We start from the raw sequence: 14259 nt of genomic DNA, 5'->3' as shown, positions 1-14259 counted from the left end.
GCATTGTGGAAGCAGATAGACATGGCAGAGAATACATGTCAGAGGAAATGTATCATCTCCCAGTTTGATAGGACTTCCTTTAACCATTTAAAAATGATTCCTTCCCTTTTATTAGCACTAATAATGTTATTACTGACCCATCTTTGCTTTTTTGTATAAAAGGAACACCTTTTGTCATTAAAACGGTAGTGAGAGGGGTGGGGGTGTTGGCAAAAAAATCCAAGCAGCTGAAAAGTAGTTTTAGTTCTTCAATGTATTTGAATTGAACTCATCACACAGCAACACTCACACTCTCTCTATCGCTCATTAAAATCCTGAAATTGAACCAATTTTTCGAATCGCTAGACAAGACAAGCCTGGCGCTGGAGTCATTGTCCCTACACTGGGGTGCAGTGAAACCCTGCCTTTAAAACTTTTAATTAGCTATTCATGAATGACACAGCTTTCATTGCAAACTGCCTTTATGTATTGTGGCACTACAGATGTTATGAAATGAAAGTCCTGTGACTCTTTGCTGTGTTCAAAGGCTCCAGGGATTCAGTTACACACAATGTGCTGGCAGGGAACACATCACACAGTGCACAGGTAGCAAAGAACATCTCTAGCAACATGTTGCAATCCATTGGCATTTTGCTAGACCGGATGAGATTTACCTGATCTGAAGAAAAAGTTATGCCATGCCAGTTCACTTTGACTCTTGGCAATCACCAAAAAAAGAAATGCATTTCAAGTTGAACGTTTAAGTTACAAATCTATTAATAAATCTGTTAGCACTTACTGCGGTACGTCATGACTAAAAAAAAAAAAAAGCAACAGAAAGCAAAGTCAAGCTTGATTAACCACAGAAAAGCACATCATAAAACCATCATGATGAGTAGAAACCACAACTGCAAACCAGTGGATTCTCCCATATAATTCTGCAATGTTTTCAAAAGATAAAGATAAGAGAAAAGCACAGCAATTGCATAATACAGGAAGTGAAAGGCTTTGAAAACTGTGTTTACTGAAAATGGCAGTTTTCCATTCAGGTTTGCAAATTAAACAGTGTTACTAACAGGTTTCATGGATAGCAGCTTAGATCCGATTTGGAGTTCAGGCATGAAAAAACGTAGGCACCCTATATAAATTCTGCCAGAAGGAACTATAATGCATGACTGGTTAATTGTGTAAAGGAGGGGATGTTTCTATTTTTTAAGGGATGGGTTTTAGCTTGATAGAAAAGTAGTAGAGGGTCTTTTTTTAGACTCTTGCTGATAAACTAAAGCTTCTCCCTCCCACTGGAAAACACTAGGAAAATTAATTTAGGATTAACAAAAAAAAATAACAAAAATGAGCTGCATTGCTAACAATTGAGGGACTGCCCACTACCATTGGGAGAACTGGTGGGGAAAAAAAAAAAAAAAAGATTAGCTGACTTTAATCCCAGTCAAAGCAAAGCCTCCACTCCTCTGATCCCAGGCACAATGGTGGATTGTCCTCCAGGAGAATTAAAAGAGTCGGGATGTGTGGCATGCATTGAAGCCCACATCAGGATAAATGTTAAATGGTCTGGTAAATGGTTGGCACAGGCAGCAACTTCTGCTGACAATGTCATTCATCTCTCCCGCTGCTGTGTCAGTGTGTATGAGTCTGTGTGTGTGTGTGTGTGTGTGTAGGTGTGTATGTGTGCTTTTGAGCCCACAACCTTCTGCATGCTGATGTATCATTCTAACTTCTGAACTAGCTAAACCAACTTCCTTTCACATTATAAACTAGGATGTATATATGAGTAGTTAGTTGGCATTAGTTTCTGTGGTTTTAAAAGCACCAGATTGCAATCAGAAGTGAACTGACCCCTCTGGTCCTTGGGTGGGGTAATGGGGACGCACATTTTTATTACAGAAATGAATGCAGGTAGCAACCTGGGTCATACTTCTAGGGTGCTGGTTAATTTGAAGAGTGGCATATATGTGTGATGCGTCACTCCTAAACTTCTAAGCTTTAATTTCGGATGCTGGGTTGGGTATGGGTGTCTCTCTGTTGATCGGTTAATATGTTACATGTGCTCACTGTCTAGAAGCCAATTCTTATCCTTGAGGTAGTCTGTCCCCTCCCTCATCTCATTTTCCTTGGAACTCCATTTCAGACTAGCCCCCCCCCCCCCCCCATCTGCTGTCTGTGTTTATTAATGGCCATCGTAATTGTGCTTTATGTTTCAGCGAGGTATCCATTAAGTGACCAGCTCTTGCCGACTGGCTTGCGCCGCCCTCTAAATAACAGGACTGGCCACCGGCCAAACAGTCATTTCCTGTCAGTCTAATAGCCTGCAGCTGATTAGCTGGAAATGCATTTCCTGACTGTACAACATTTGTATTAATGGAGGAGGCAGATAGAGTGCATCATTGGCTCTCTGTGCTGCTGCAGCTGATGATGGGGAGTGCTGAGTGAGAGAGGCCTGCTCCCCTGGTCCACAGATCAGAAAGGAGTTCAACCCCCCTGCACCACACTTTTCACTTTAAGGGTGTAAATGCAGATGCTTATGTATTTTTAATTTAAATAAAACAAAATAAAATGAAAGCCAGCTAAATTACAGCTGCGGTAATACTATTTTTTGTTCATTTTCCATGAAGCAATCTTTTACAATTGGTCTCACAGCTATCGAATAGCTCTTACTATTCGATAGCTCTTACCCAAGATAAAGTAAATAGTGCTAATCCTAGGTATATACACTTCTCGTCTATCAAATACTTCACACATTACTGGCACCTTATCATTTTAGTAACGAAATGAAATACAGGTCTGGGACTGCAGAATCCCAACTGACTTTATACTAAAAGGGATTGCAAGCAGTGTGCTTTGGTTCAAACCACTGTAATACCATTTGAGTGTCAAATTATGTTATGGTACCATTCTACCATTGGCTCATTGCTACCTGCCTTTGGTGTACTAAAAGTGGTCCTTAGTACAGCCATTCTGCTGCATTGCTATTGAAAATGTTACTGAAAAGGTTACTTCTACCTCAGCTCTCGTATTATCTTTGCCTGACTAAATAGCCTGATTTGATTTCATTATGTTGACCAGTCTCCTCTTCTTGAGCATTACTCAGAGTGGAGAGTGATGCGGGGCTCATCCACTGCTCATGCATAATTTAATAGCGATTGTTTATTGCATCTAACCTTTCCCAGCACAGGAACCCCTTGGAAGGAAGCAATGCGCCTTAGGATAAATGCTAATCAGCCTTCTAAAGGAGATGGGATGTAATGTGGAGCAAACAGGAAATGGCTCTGTCTCTGAACAACGACCTGCTCATCAGCATGAGGTTTGCCCTCCAGTATAGGATGCTCCACTACAGAAGACCCTGTGACGGTGCCAACCAAAAAAACTTCAAAATGCAATGTTTCTCTACTAAGGTTCCTAATCTGTTGGAGAGTACTTGTGTTCTGTGAGCAAGTTCAAGTAGTCCATGAAATATCCTTACATCCTAGTTGCTAAGCAAGAGGCATTCAGAAAATTATTACATCTTTTTCATTGCTAATATATTAAACAACACGCAATCATTTACGATTATAGTGCCTTTTTTTGGTTAATGTTTAAAATAAAGATACAAATTAAATACTGGTATATAAATGTATCTATTATTGGTATAAGTTGTAGTAAAAAATGCTTGGTCCAAAGCTGCTAGTGGTCTATGGAAAAAATATTAAAAGTCAAGGTGGGCATAATCCATTGGTACTTCAATGGATTATTAGTATGTACAAATATCATATCAATGCTATTGTATCAAGTGCACTTTACCAAAGAAAGTCTGTAGCAAGATATGACAATGTGACAGGCTGGTGAGTGGATAGAGGCCCAGAGACAGACTGCAGTTCTACATACTTTTATTATAAACACAAAAATAAAGTGCACAAGGGCAAAATAAAAATCTTTAAAGACAAAAAGAAAGACAAAACAAAACTTACAAAATTAAGGTTTCCAGGCTGGGCAATGCCTTCACTGGATTCACAAATCACAAAAACCACAAACACCAACCTGCTTCCTCAGCTCCCTCCTCCTAAATGAGAAGCAGAGGCCTCCTTTTGTCAGGTGGCTGGGCGCTTATTGATCGTTAAACTAATCATCTAATCAACCCCAGCCACCCGAACACAATGAACCCAGGCAGGTAGGGGAATTTAACCCCATCCCTGCCAATTTAAAAAGGGCAGAGCTTTGCTCTGCCACAGACAATTAGACAAGCGGTTCTCTAGGTTATCCAAAACTCCAAAGTGTAGTATGTCACCCCCCTCGCATTTTCCCCCACCTCCCCCCACCCCCCATGGGAATATGCATTGAAACATGGTTGACCATGTTAAAGCACAAAAGATTAATATTATATCATGGAGATCTGCAAAATACCAAGCAGTATTACCATGGTAAACTATTATAACGGTAATGGCATTTCTGTATAGAAGTTGATATTTTAGTTATATCCATATCATTTCACAAATTACCCGTATGACTTGTCAGTCTTGAACATAGTTTAATTTGCTTTACTGGTTGTGTTTCTTTACATCAGTTGTCCCCAGCCTGCAAAGCCATGAAAATCTTCATGTCAGTGACTCACCATCAGATTATTATGCTATACTTTTATTATGGTGTCCTGTATCTGACCTCTATCTCAATAAAACTAGAAATTGTAGTTTTTTTGTGAATAAACATACATGGGGGCATAATCAGATTGGAAGACATATTTGATTGAAGTAGAATGGGTATGTGAAAAACATTTTTGGATCACTGTTATGTGCAAACATGTGATGGGAGTTTGTTGAGCGAATCTTAGAATAGATAAGTGTAGCAACTATACAAGACAAATGTCAAAGCGGGTGGTCTCTGTCATTTATGAGGTTATTTTTTACTGGACAACACCAGTAATGGAACTTAAGCAAGAGTCAAAGAATGCAACTGTGTTTGAAAAATTAAGACAATAATCAGAAACATCGAATTCATATGACCTCAATGCCATAGTCAGCAACACACGTACATGCAAATATGAAGTCACTACCTGAAATGGTATTGTAGGCTGTGACATTATGATACTCAGAATCTTGACAGAGAGAAACACAGAATACAGCTGTGAGCAAGGAGCCAATTTGAAGCTTTATTTATTTATAAAATGACCCTGCAATTTACTCAAATGTATATGGTCATCTGACATGTCATGTGTTCCTCTTGACTACGCTGTTTGAGAGTTGCGTGTAGCTATTTAAGTACAATCAGTGGAAATTAGTGACTTCACATATGCTATGCATCGTGGGCTATTAATAGTAATAATAATAATAATCTTTATTTTTATATAGCACCTTTCATAGTGGACCTCCATCACAAAGTGCTTTACGAGATACAAAACTAGCATGTGTAAACTATGCATCAGAGGTACTTACAATAACATCTCTACATATAGATGGAGCACAAGAAGGTTAAGTGACTTGCTCACTGGTCACATAATGAGTCTGTGGTTGAGCTTGGATTTGAACCAGCTACCTGCTGGTTATAAGCATGTTTCTTTAACCACTGGACCCCACAGCCTCCTGTAAGGCCATTCTTTAATTCAGTGTATGTTAACAACCTTTTGAAATATTGAAAGGCTATTTTGAAAACTGGGAGACTGCACCTTAAGTAAAAGCTGTCAATTATTTATGAATGCATCTCTTCTTCTTTTCTCAATGATAGCGTGACCTGGGTTTTGAAGATAATGCTTCACTATATAGTAGGACAAAACAGAGCGTACAACATACTTCTGTTACCTCCCTTTTAAAAGTTTAGTGCAGTCTACCATGGTAAGAGCATACTTTAGAAAGTAGGTGAAAGCACTACAGAATTGCCACTGCAAATCTGACACTGGCTTGTGCAATGTTTATGCTAAGTGGATCCCCCTCCCCATTTGGGATATTAATGTGTGTTGTTCAGAGGTGAATAAATAGTACCTCATCTTTCCACCATGCCGCTAATTCCTTTAGCTCCACACTCTTTACTTTGTTATTTTAACTGGCCCATGACCCTATGCTTTATTTGTTAAAGAAAGAACCACAATTAAAACTCTTGAATTGGTATAAATGAGATTTGAGTAGGGGGTAGACTCTCCTATTGACAGAGTACAGCTCTGCCCTGTGCAAGAAGTGGGGGTCACAGAAGACACAATTGGAATCAGAATTCCCAGGTTGTCAAAAGCTGCTATTATGAACTGCCACCTGGTAGGGTCAAGGGCCATTGTTTCAGGGGAGAGTGTGACATTGGTAGTGAATAATTGGGCAGGAAGGATGGGTATACATGGGATGAAGTTACCCTTTCATTCAATACTTTCCTCTTGCAACTCCGTAAAGCATAACTTTACTGATTATATCAGACCAACTAAAGGTTATGTATAATGCTTAGAATTGTCATCATACATATACAGTAATGTAGTAACTCCAAGAATATATAATATGATACCCCTATAAAAAGGTAGAAAAATACTGATAGATACCACAAATGTAAAGGAATGGAAACACAATTTGAGAGAAATATTGCTCTTAGCCCTGGTATAGTAACACCCTTAACTGACGCTGTTTAAACCAATGGTGTGCATTGGTTGTGCACTGGTTTAAACCTGTGTGTGAAATATGAACATCTTACTACAGTTGGAGCATTCTATAGTACCAATGGCTTATAACATTTTAGCAACCATTTTGTAAAGGTATACAATGCAACTCAGGTCAACAAATAGATTCCTCTCAACATCCAAAATTCCATGTAACACTACCCTCGGTACATTCAAAGTCTGCCCACAAAAATTCCAAACTTTTCCCAGGGTCCATTTTGTCCCCATCCACAATATATCTTAATGCTAATCATTCAGTACAATTATGGAAGCTGTCCAGGTGAATCGCCCAAGGCTCAGTGAAGCTGTGGGAGCAACGGGCGCTGACCCATATTGTTGGATTCCAGTGGTAACAAACCCATAGAATTAGCAAGGCTGCTTTTGCGAGTCCTGCTTCTCAAGTAACAGCTGCCCCTGCCCAAGCTGTGGATCTATTTTCTTGTGATTCATGGGCTGCAATAACCAGTCAATGAGCGGGACTGAGTAATGAACAGTGCTGGGTTTCACTGATTCCTCAATGCAATCACCTCCACGCCTATATACTATAACTCAAGATGTCGCATAACAACACTAAAACACTCCATTCTCAGCTCTCCAGCATGGTCACTGTGGGCCTTATTATAACAATGACCACCAAGCATCCTGAACCTTAATATAATACACCATGTCACTAGAACCAACCAGATGACAATGCTCCCATCCACAGAGTACGTGTGCTGGCCCAATGGTTTGATAAGCATGACACTGATGTTATCCATGTCATGGCCTTCTCAGTCACTAGATCAGAACCCAATCGAGCATTTATGGGATATTCTGTAACGGCGCCTGAGACAGCGTTTTCCACCTCAATCAACCAGGCGTGAGTTGATTGACTTTCTTGTGGAAGAATGGTGCTGCATCCCTCCTGCAGAAATCCAGAGGCTGGTAGACTCTATGCCACGGCGCATACAGGCCGTACTGGCTGCACATGGCGGCCCAACACCCTATTAAGTTGTGGGGGGGGGGGGGGGGGGGGGGGGGGGGGGGGGGGGGGGGGTACTTTACGTTGGTGTTTCCATTTTTTTGGCCATTGTGTTTGTGTGTGTGTGTGTGTGTGTATATATATATATATAGGGAATTATTTAGATAGAAAAAGTTGACACACAAAGCCAACTGTCATAAGTTCAGGGAGGAAGGGAGAAACAAAATCAATCAAAAGGTAAGAGAATTCTTTCATTGAGCTGTGTGTCTTGGGGCAGGGCAGATGTTCCGCCACATTTATATTAATATTAATAGTACATGTCAAAGAAGGGTCAGGAAATTTGACCCAGTTGTGATTCAAACAAGCCTTCTGCACTAAGATGACAGTGGAAGGCTGGACAGTTCTTGTGTAGGTAGCTGGAGATTACAAAGAAATCAGGAAAGTATCCAGCTGTTTACCTTTTTACTGCACTACCACAAGGACAAACACCAAATATGTGTCAAATTTGAATAGTTGTGTTGTGTGCTGTCTAAGACAACTTTATACATCTTTGTACTTCCATGGCATAGCGAGGCTAACCAAACTAGGGGGGCAAATAGGCCACATGTATTTCTTAAATAGAAAGAAAGGGCTTCCCTTGATTGCACATTGTCACAATATGGTTATAAATGACAATTACAAACTGTTTTTTTCAAAATCTTGACATTCTTGTGTTTCTCAGAAACCTTAACAAACTCCTCAAGATCTAAGACCTGGACGCTCTACATGGAGATTTAGACTCCATTCTGCTGGGGTCATTGTATCACCCCTAGCGGATTAAAAAAAAAAAAAAAAAAAAACACACGTCTGTTACATATTCGCATTGATATTGGTCTGAATTTTTAAGTACAGAAATACAGTGTATATATATATATATATATATATATATATATATATATATATATATATATATATATATATATATATATATATATATATATATATTTGTAATGAAGGACACTGCTTCTTTAAGCAAATAGCAGTTGATGATTCAACTCTGCAATATAATGCCCTATCCAGCAGTGTTGATCTGAGTCTTATTCCCTAGGAAATTCTCTGTAAATAATGCCTGGACCAAGAGAGGAGGAAATGCATTCATTATCGCGCTCACACGGCAGGGGGTGGAGTGGATGGCAATTAGATCAGGCATTTCCAGATCTGGCCCCTTTTTTCTGGAGAATTGATTGGAAACACTTGTCTGAATGATAATTAGTTCAACTTCAAGCCACCGCTGCATTTAAAAGGGAAAAGAATCGGTCAATCAGCTTTTGTGATCAAGGGGCTAACGGCAGCTTGTTATCACGGTAATGGAAAGCACATACACCTGGAGATCCTAAAACACAAACAAAACAAAACAAAACACCTTCAGGAAGTGCACTGTGCATGCCAGAGAAATAGGCTACAAGTAACTGTAGCAGGTAAAGCCTGACAGAATAAATGATCCAAGGATAACCAGAGTACTACTAAATTACAGCTATAACATTACTAAGTATTACTTATAATATTATTTAATATTACTAGTACCTAACTGTTCTACCCTATTACGTAATCAAAATAATATAAAATATTCATGTGTTGGGAATATGATTGTGATTTTAAATCAGCATTCACAATATCACAAGCTTTAAATACAAAAGTATATACATTTTGCTTGATGTTGAGATTTAGGTCGGAAACCATTGCCCCAAGGGTTTAAAGAGTGACACAGTGGGCAATAATGGCCTACACGATTGTTGCTTTTTTATCCAAGAGGCAACAATTTCCACTAGAAAACTGCATTCAATTTCAGTTTTATTAAATCTGTGACGTCGGAGGTCGTGTTTTGACTACTGACTGCTGTTTGTGTACGTTTACAAAAAAGAATAATACACGGTAACCAGTGACAACTAAACCATTTAACCAGGAATGACTGGAACAGGAATACCTAGCAAGGGAGAACCAAGGAACAAGGGGAAATGGGCATGACTTTGTCATCTTTCAACGACTATCAAAATGACCAATACCTCCTTGTGTGAGTTTAGCCTTGCCTCACTTTATATTTCTTATTTTTAACTTTTAAAGCACAGACTAGAAAAGACTGCATATCCAGCTTTGGTCTCTTGTGATTTGTCCAGGAGAAATATTCATGCTGTATCTGCAGAGGTACTGGATTGTGTTATTAATGGGATTTGGTCAAGGTTTGTTTTAGATTTACTTTTTTATTTGAAAGATTTCTGCTTATGAATTTTACTACTCATGAAAGTTGAAAGTTGAAAGCACTACCGTATTTGAGCTTCTGTATAAAGTTCGGCCAAAGCACTTCAAGCTTCACTTAAACAACCACCCCTTCAACCCTTCATTCAGTCCTGGGACTCTCTTAAATGGAGACCGACAGTGGAGTACTGTCTGTGTAGAACTTCAGGCCACCAAACTGCTTTCTCTTGTTACCTTAGACAGATAACTGTTCTGGCTTCCAGGGGTTAATTGATAGATCATGCACCTATGCCCATTAATTGCACAAAATTCTGCACTGTCCTGTCTGAACTGTTTTATCACTCTAAAACCTGGTAGGATGTTCTTATACAGTTCTTTATAATGTCCTTTTGTAAGGTAATAAGAGCCTGATGGCTGAGAGGGGCTGCACTTTCCCTTCACAGCCACACACAAACACACCTTCTTTTAAACCTGATATCCTTTCCGCTCCCAGGGGAGACTATGCACAGGAAGCAACTCTGCATTATCCACATCAAAGCCCTGAATTATCAGCCATAATCAATCCCTGCCCATTGTCTGTAGAGAATGCTGTAGGTACAACGGTTTACTGCACTAAAGCGCAATGCTTATGCTGCATATTGATTTTTGGTTCTGGAGCGCTACTCATCCCATGGGGTACTGAAACTCTCCATGAATGGGAGGTGAGATTCCATTTATTGATCATGCTTGATTAGGGGGTTGGGCTATTGTTCAAGTCAGCATTAAGAATGGAAGCTCTGGTGGTTGGAAAGACCTTGACTTCTCACAACATCCCCAAATGCGGCCTTGGGCTATGAGGGAGTCTGCATTGTTCCACTGCCCACTGAGTATCACAGGTCTCATACTCACCTTTGAGGAGTGGCCTTGTGGAGCTGTTAATAGAAGACTGTGTTATAGTCCTCTTACTCCCTCTTCTGATAGGAACTTGGTATTACAGTCTGTACCAGCCATACTATCAGTATGGTAAATACAGGGCTTTAAGTCTTAACTTATCCAACCATTCTTTGAAGTATACTAATCCATTGCATATCCAACTGCGGTGGGGCCAGAGAAGAGAAAGGGTGGATAAGTAAAGGCAGATGAATGAACCGTTTCAAATACCATTATACACAGCTGTAACAATTACTATATTCACACAATTATTGTTTTGAGATTCAGCTTTTATTAGGGAGCTCCCCTAAATCCCTTGTTTAGAAAGATACAGGGTATCTGTCTGCTGTGTGGAGGCAAACAGGATTTATTTACATATCAGCATACGGAACAGCAATGGCAGCACATGGATCACGTATAACATGGTGTACTAAAACTTTGGTAGGATCTGCAATATCTGAACTAATCTTCTCTGTTCAATAGCATACTAACTTTGCTGAAGAAGTTGATCATGGCAGAGAAACGGCTAGGGTGGATACGCGATGGATTACTGTTGTACTAAAAAAAACCAAAAAACTTTTCAACCAGAACACATTCTTATTACTTTTTTTTGACCGAGCAAGAACAATAAAATGTTCTCAATAGCATTATCTCCCAAGTCAGTTACACAAATTAAGCTTGGTTGTGTGTGTTGCTGGAAAAAAAATTACAAGTTCTTCTAGAGCACACACATATTCTGTGCATGATTGTTGTTCTACAGATACATCCCTGATTCAACCAATTACAGTACAATGCTTTTCTCATTCGAAAGTGGTGTCAGCATCAAATTCTCTTTTAGGAATGATATTTATATGGAGGCACACTCTCTTGTGGCAGTTTTTAATATTTGAAAGCCAATATCCAGAGGTGGAGTTAGTAGATTACAGATACATTTCGAAACTTAGTAAAGGAATTGTTTATTTCTGCAAGCCTTGCAATGTCCTAACCTGTACATATTCCGAATGTCTCCCTCTGCTGGTGTATAACCATGAATTTAACTCTAGGTCAATATGGGTCTGTGGCAGGGCAGGTAAATGTGTTATGATTTTAAAAGGAATGGTGTTTGGAAACACAATGGTTTTGGAGTTATCATTTTACAGCATGGATGGGTTTAATTCCCCATCCAGGTAAACATTTGCATATTGTGGCCATCTTCAAATTAATTAAGTACTTACTAATTTGGAGATGGCCATGCATATAAAAGAGCATCAGTTGCTCACAAAGGGAGAGTGGTGGGTTACTCAGAGGAATGTCAACGTAAGAAGCAAAAAAGAAATACAATTGCTACTCATGCTGGATTTCGACCAGCACAGTATTGGTTTTTGATTGAAGCAGTGTGCCTGTTTATTTTGGCCACGGTGCCGTTTCTTTAGTGTTGTTTTATTTAACCATTTTGTTTAAATAAATGAAAAGAGCGCATTGTCGACTAACCCGCAGTACTTGTGTGTCAACTTCCTGGTCTGTGACATCATCCACTCAGCTATCCGGTCACAGTGGGCCATTAAGAAAAACTGAAGGAAGAAGGGTTCAGGATACAATTTCTACAGACTGCATTTATGCCTTTCTTTCTTTCTATGTATTCTCATTTCATTCAATCAGCTCCTTTGATTTGATCAAGGTGGAATCCAAATTGCTGTTCACCTAATCAATAACTGACCTATTCCAGGAGACACTTCTGAACCTGCTTTGTTGTGGCATTCTCTGACCTGAAGGTTTTTTTTTTTTTTTTTTTTTTTTTCATTACTTACAATATTTGGTTATTTCAATTTAGAGAATTTGACACTAGGCATGGACCCGTTTTCCATTCGAGATGAGTTATCCCCCCAAACAGATGTTCCTTTCTCATTACTTATAAAAGGAGACCTTTACCAGAGTAACATTTTAGCACTTCCACTTTTTTTCACAATCCTTGAAGATAATGATCAGTGTCATTTATCACTTTATTTGGGATTTTTATTAAACACGTTTTCAATTAAAAGTATCTGTTGAGTGTCATTCCCTTTCTATGCAGTTTGTCAGATGAAATCATACAACTCATTCTTAAGCGGTGTGCATGAGGCAAGTCGACTCGAATTCCAGTTGACATACGTGACAATGCACACATATGAAAACAAAGTAGTGCAGGGTTATTAGTTGTCTATTTACAATTTAAATGTAAAATAATTGTATAGTAGTCATATTTCAGATGAGTGCAGGACTTTGACCTTAACTGCAGTATGTCAAATGGAACACATTACACACTTGTGTTGCAAATTAGATATATCTTTATTTTGAACAATTAAAAAACCTTGATGTTGTCTTCAAATTCCTATTTTAATTTCAGGCACATCTACCTTGTTAATAACGTGCTCTTACAGTATTTGCATTGTAGTGTTGATTTTGCACCACAATAACACTTAATAGAAAAACGGTGTTTATTTGAATTTCTGTAGACTCCATGTTTACCCTAGGAGCCAACACCCAAATATCCTATTATGATAGTGTCCCCTCCCTCAGAGCCATTTTGCAGCCTGCAGCTGTACACACACATAACATTGGATTACTATTGTTGAGCACTTTACACATCAGAAGTGAGTTTGTATTTTAAACTTGTACCAGCAGTTGTTACTAAATGGTGATGTATTTCTGCCTGTCTTTACCAGAGAGAAGGGGAATGCTATACTCTTTGCCCCCTGATGTCATGTTATGTAAAGCAAAGTTCGATCAAACAGTGGCCAAGAAAATAATATGTGTTACAGAAGGAATGCTTACACTAACATTGAATTGTGTTTTCTTTACTAGATAAAAGACCACCGCTATTTAGTGTATTTAGGCCTAGGGAACATATTCATTTTATGAGATTTGACTCAAGATGCCTCATAATTTGTTCGAAAGTTGTTTTATATGCTACCATATTGGATACTGGATAGGTCCATAAGGTATAAGTCACCCTCTCTTCACTATTAGTGGCAGATATATCTAAGGAAACACTGCATTTAAATTGTTCCTGGGAACTGAGTTATAGTTATTCCCAGTTTCACATAACTATGAAACTATTAACACTGTCCCCAAATTCACAGCTGACATTGACTAAACAAGTCACATGACACTATTAGACAAGTCCTTTTGGAATTAGACTCAACGCTGGGAACTGTTGTTGCAACTAGATCTAAGCTGAGACAGCATATGGAAATATACAAAATACATTTCTAATATTTACCATACAATATAAAACTGCACAAACTATAATGCTTCCATTATTTTTTCACCAGTATATTTACTCTGTAAAACCCATACATCTGACCTAATATGAATAAAGCTATCCTCTAAAAATGCAAGTTATTTAATGTTCTTGACTATAGTGGCCTCTGCTGGCAGAAATTAAAATGTCCTTCTAAATCTTTTGTCAGAATAAATCTATGTACTGGTTCCCTTATTGTTGTTATTATTAATATGATTTTCTTTTTGTTAACAGGATTTTAAAAATAAACAAACAAATAAATAAATAAATAAATACACATTCATAATGTTTAAACCACTGCTT

This window comes from Polyodon spathula, chromosome 7 (genome assembly GCF_017654505.1).
Source record: "Polyodon spathula isolate WHYD16114869_AA chromosome 7, ASM1765450v1, whole genome shotgun sequence".
In the NCBI taxonomy this organism is placed as follows: domain Eukaryota; kingdom Metazoa; phylum Chordata; class Actinopteri; order Acipenseriformes; family Polyodontidae; genus Polyodon; species Polyodon spathula.
The sequence above is the reverse complement of the archived record's forward strand: the minus strand, read 5'-3'. Positions refer to the sequence as shown.